At 42.0% G+C, this 5,882-nt stretch overlaps 1 long non-coding RNA gene across 10 annotated transcripts; it reads right to left on the bottom strand.

The window, feature by feature from the left end:
- Positions 1 to 208: 208 nt before the first annotated feature.
- On the bottom strand, positions 209 to 5,876 carry LOC119276042. 10 transcript variants are annotated; one of them, XR_005136257.1, is made up of 7 exons: positions 5,172 to 5,876; positions 4,517 to 4,617; positions 3,597 to 4,415; positions 3,412 to 3,472; positions 2,815 to 2,918; positions 1,394 to 2,203; positions 209 to 1,297 (listed from the first exon to the last, which is right to left on the bottom strand). It is a non-coding gene; the product is annotated as an uncharacterized LOC119276042 (long non-coding RNA). The 10 variants fall into 10 exon arrangements; XR_005136255.1 differs by having other exon boundaries at positions 1,434 to 2,203; XR_005136260.1 differs by having other exon boundaries at positions 209 to 1,816; positions 1,898 to 2,203.
- Between the last annotated feature and the right edge of the window lie 6 nt (positions 5,877 to 5,882).

Raw genomic sequence — 5,882 nt, 5'->3', positions numbered from 1 at the left:
GGCATGTTTTGAACTCGATGACATTTTTTCATCAAATTACTACCCATTTTTTCATCAAACTTGAGAGAGTGATTAATAGGTTTACTTACTGGCCAGTAACACATGAACTCCTCAGACAATAATACATGAACTTACTAGGAACATAAATTTTCATCGAGCACTTGAAAACATAAAACATTACATAAAGAGAAGCACCGAACAGTGAATGTAAAAATAACTCCCACATCCATCATATACTGGGAGCTTCCACTTGAATAGGAAAATTTGTTTATCCCTCACCAATTAAAACACGAATCCTGAAGAAAAGAACTATTGGTTTCTCATTGACATAATAACAAACAGGAGCACAAAATCATAGCTTTTCATCAATATCAGCATGATGCATCATTGCATTTTTCTCGTTGTTGTTGTCTTCCTGGACTATTGAAAGTGCTCTTTTTGGTCATTTATTGTCATGGCCAATAACGCCTGAAAGTGCTCTTCCAGGTCTCCACTCTCCTGAAATCCCTAAAACATTAAATATCAACAGATTTACACAACGAATATAGAAATGCACAAATGAATCTTCTCCTCAAGATCAGTGATGAAGGATGCAATAAATATCATCGACCAAATGCCAAAGCGTATTATAAATGAGATACATGCTTCTCAAGCCTCCACTCTCCTGAAATCCCTAAAACATTAAATATCAACAGATTTACACAACGAATATAGAAATGCACAAATGAATCTTCTCCTCAAGATCAGTGATGAAGGATGCAATAAATATCATCGACCAAATGCCAAAGCGTATTATAAATGAGATACATGCTTCTCAAGCCTTAACGAAGGCAAACAAATGATTTTTCAATGCATTATAGGCAAGAACGGATCCAAGTCAGAACTGATGCGAGTTATTCCATCACACGCACACAGCAGGATAGGCTAGCATGGATGTATGTAGAGCGTGCACATAACCCACCAACTACCTTCCAGGAAGGATCCTTGTGTTCACACGAAATCGCTACAACGTTAGAAGCTCCATACTTTTTGTACTGATGTTTTTTTCATGATCGAACTGTTGTAACTTAAGGACTATAACTACTACAGGATGCCAAACATTTTTTTTCCATGAACTCTGATCCATTGAGACGAGGCGATGAATAGCTCAGGCTACAGGCGGGCTTTGCTCTTTTGTTCATGGGCACGCAATAGGTCGTCGCAAAGGAGATGCAAAAACAGCAGGAGTGCATCCGCATAGTTATTCATCTCCATATCAATAACACTTGGCCACCAAAAACCTGACAAATATTTTTCCCTGAAAACACACAACAATTTTGAAATGCATCAGTACACGCTGACATTTTCAGTTTCGGAAGCAACCAAACATGCTAAATAGTACTCATGTACTTACTGGAACCACACATATCCTAAAATATTAATCATGTACTTACTGGTACAGATTAAATTTGCCAATGGGAGATTAAGCTCTCCAGGTGCAGCATGGAAGGAAGAATAACTGACTGTCAATAGCACTCAGCGGTATAGTATTCAACATGACAAAATTGAATGTTCAACATTGGATGGGAACTTGGACGGGGCACATTGCTCAACTCGGACATCGCCCAGTGCTCAACTTGGACGGATGAGGCTGTCGTGCGCTTGGGAGGTTCCGCACCTGCATAATTACCATAAGGGGATTACGGACATCTCCCCTGTCTTCAGATGGCGGCACTGCAGGCCAGCTGTTGCTGCTCCTTGAACCGAAGGGAGAGACAAAGGGCGGACCTATGGCCGAGCACAATGTCAACTTGATATTTCATCAGTACTAGTATGACTGGACAAGAAAGTAATTAATTTCAAACACTAAATGAAATCCGGATAGCTTAGTGAAATTGCAATATGGAGCTTTAGTCACCTTCCCCTGACAAAGAGTGACAGATACAAAGTAGTACTGCGCATTTCTGAAACACTTGACTAAAACCATAGTAGCTGTAGGCCTGTCGTCATCCATGATGGTCTCTGTGATTACTCATCCATTTTTTAGTATCAGCACCATGCCTACCCCTTCAAGTAAGCACTTTTGGTGTAAGCATACATGAGAGGGCTTGCGCGGAGGCCTCGTGAGGAACTGGTTGAGGACGACCACATTCGTGTTTGTGCTGCTGTCGTTGTGGCAAAAGGGGCAACGACCTGTATTGGTTGCAGGAGCTGGACTGACCACCTAGGCATCACATCAAAGTAATTAGCAAGATTAACCACTAATTTTTACAAGAATTAGCCAGCAATTAAAAGGGTGAGAAATAAGAGTTCTAGTAATTATAATTTACAAACACTACTTCAAGTCAGGTTTGCTATTTTTGAATTTGATGCATGTTGCACTATAGGACTACTACGGGTTTGCAAGTTGGACTTGAGTACTTTTAAATTGTTTGCATAGTTTAGTGCTGAAATCTTCACCACAAAAGGACACATCTACAATACCAAAAACATATAGCAAAATTGAACTTTCTGCATCTACTGTTGTTTATTACAGACTGGACTTATGATTTTTCTTATGTACTTGAACTATTAATTTTTTAAAAAAAATTGCCATTGTCACACTTGTTATACTTGAAAACTTAGCTAGACTAGGCACCCCCCAAATCCTACACAGCATGTTATATGTATTTTTCATGAACTGATGATTGTTCACATACTGAACTGAGAGCACCTAGTTTGTGTTTCAGAAATTAAAATAGACATCCTGAGAACCTCGTTTCAGAAAATGTTTGCCCTATAATTCAACAGTAGAGAATATAGATAAGCAAACACATATTTTTGTGGACAATATACCATTTTTTAACGGCGTTGACGTGACCAGCGGCACCGGAGGTGACCTCGTGTCTCCTGATGCTACAGGTCACAAGGAACAGGTGCTGGATCCACGGGGAAAAAACCTGTACATAACATTTTCAAAACCATCTAAGTGCCACAAACCAAAACAACAAAGTTAGCTCTGAATATCCCATCTTCTACCTGTGAACCACCATGAGATACATAACCAGGAGAAATCAAAACTTGTGTTGTCAGTAGATTCAACCAGCAACAATCAAAAACCCCATTCTGGACACAAATCCCCTCAAGACCGAAATGAACTACAGGATAACAATTGAAGACTGGTCCATGGATTATGGTCTTACCAATCTCATATCCTAAATTCAACATTTAACCAATGAAATGAACACCCGAATGGGTAGCCTCACAACTTGACAAATGCCAAATTTGAGAAAAAATGGTCAGGCATACATCTACAAGTGATGGAACAAACAATAGAGTCACCAAAATTAACATAGGGAATCTTTCTTCACTGTTGTTTTGTTCCAGTGTGCTATCTCTTCTGTTTACAAAGTTACTACAAAATACATTAGCAAGGGCAGAGAATGATCATACCTGCAAGATGAAGTGCACAGTACGATGAACTGAAGAAGCACCCGATGTTGAACTGAATATACTGCACATGTCCATAAATATTAGCTTTTTAGTTGGCAACAAAGAAATATCAAAAAGGATATTTTATTTCTTATAAGCACATCAACAAACAGGTTGATAGCAGCAGGAATAGAACAAGTTCTTACCATCGGGGACCTTCCCACTTGCGTGATCTGACGTCCACTCGTGCGAGTAGAACTGACGGACACACCATCAGGGACATGCCCACTATGCGAGATCGAACTGAACCCGTTCGTGATGCCAAGGCCGACTAAACTTACGGTCTCTCGAGATCTGAACTGATTGTGTTACAAGTATACACAAAAATCCAAACGAGCTCATGTGAGTACATGTTAAAAAGATAATTGAGTTCATGTATATTAATTGGAGAAGTTCAAACAGAAACTTTTTTAAGAAAAATGTACTTTTTTTTCTATAACAACTATAGTCGTCTTGCCAACCCTATATATTTAACTGGTTAAAAAGATATTCAAGTTCATGTATATTAAGAGGAGAAGTTGAAAAGGAAACTTTTAATAACAAGTACATTCATCTTGCCACCCATTCAGTTTTTGCTTTGACAAAATCCACACATTTTAAAAGTTTGTACTGGCGTGGGGAAGCCTCGGTTCTTTGACAAAAACTCTCACGTTCTTTGACAGTTTTAATTTTGTCTGAACTTACTAGTTTCCCGGTTTTGAACTTATAGAATTTTATACCCCAAACTTCTACAGGTTTCTTTAATTTCTATGGAACAAAAACCGAAGGAGTCTGGACTCAATTATACGAAAGAGCGAAACCATAGTGTGAACTTATCTGATGCTTTTTTCGAACGGAGGAGACGAGGTGATGCAGGAGCAAAACCCGACTCCTTGAATATACAGTAGTTGTGATGTCAATACTTCTTTGAGTTCTGATTTGTGAACATTCCTAGTAGTAATACATGTACTGTGCGATACACAATTCTGTCATTGAGCAAGTTAGTTTAGAAAATCTGGAGATACTACATAACAATAGACAACACGTAGTCCAAAGCATGCACGCGGCACAGGAATGCTTGCAATACCGCACATGAACGCACTGGAGAAGCACAATGAAGGTGGTTGGACAAGCTCAAGGTCGTCCACTCCCAACTCTATTTTCCGTCTGTATTGGATAGATGATAATCTGTCTTGAACTGAACTAAAATTAGATTTTAAACTGAACTTAAATAAGAAAATGAACAAAACTAAAATAAGAATTTGAATGGCACTACATCAAAGAAGCCGTGTTCTTATGTTAATCTGAAAAACTACATTTTATTTACAAATTAGAAGAACTGATGTTTAACTTTCTGGGAACGGAGAATCCATAGCTGAACAGAGCTACAAAGTGGTTTCTGAAAGAAGTTATTAGAACACACCGTGATTACAAACACACATGTACATGAACTGATTATAAAACATGAACACAACCTGACAACAAGGATACACATGAACTGACAACAAGAACATACCGGTCATTAACAGATTATAAATGGTGACAACACATCATAGCAGCTTGCGATGACAGCAGACTAGAACAATACAACTCGGAATTCTTCTAACATATGTACTAGAACTGCTAGAAAATCAGAATTCGTCCCCTAAGTAAACTAGTGATGTTGAATTCCATTTTTCCAGTTCCCTCTTAGATATGTACACAAACAAAAGAGTAGAGGTATTTAAAGTTCTGAACCGGACCTCTGTTGAAGCTTCGTGTGGGGTAGACAGGGGCGTCGTTGACACGTGAGATTGCGCCGGTGGTGTTGAACGGGAACTGGTGGCAGTGGTGAACGGCCTTGGGTGGCGGAGGTGAACAAAAGGGGATGGTCGAATCCGGCGGATGAAGGAGGCCAATACCTCCCGTGTAAAACAGCGTGACGGCACGTCGAGACGGTGGTGCTGGGGACTGCATGGGACCGGAGGCGTGAGCTGGGGGCAGGGGAGCACGGCCTTGGTTGGCGGTGCTGAATGGACTGAGGGGGGTGGCGGCTGTGAACGGCCTGGCCCTCCCTTGGATTCCATCACGAGGCACTAGGGGAAGAAAGGGAAGGGCGCAGTCGACGGCGCTGTGCCACGGCAAGGAAGTGGGGCTGGGGCCGCAACGACACTCTAGGGGAGGGAGCCGGTCGGCGGCGATGCGCTGGGAAAGGGAGCAGGGCGGATCCAGGTTGCTGCCGTGATGAACGGCATGCGATGGTGGCATCGAATGGCCTGCGGTGATGGCGTCGAACGGCCATGGCGGCAGTGGGGGAGGAGGGCCTCGCCAGTGAGCAGGCCGGTGGTGCGGTGGCGCTTGGCCAGTCGGAGTATGGGGCGGGCCTCGCTTAGGAGGTGTGGGGCGGTGCGTGGCCGGGAGGTGGGGGGCGGTGCGGCACCGGCAGGTGGGGGCGGCGCGTCGCCGGAAGGTGG

This window comes from Triticum dicoccoides, chromosome 3B, assembly GCF_002162155.2.
Source record: "Triticum dicoccoides isolate Atlit2015 ecotype Zavitan chromosome 3B, WEW_v2.0, whole genome shotgun sequence".
NCBI classification, from domain to species: domain Eukaryota; kingdom Viridiplantae; phylum Streptophyta; class Magnoliopsida; order Poales; family Poaceae; genus Triticum; species Triticum dicoccoides.
The sequence above is the reverse complement of the archived record's forward strand: the minus strand, read 5'-3'. Positions and strand labels throughout refer to the sequence as shown.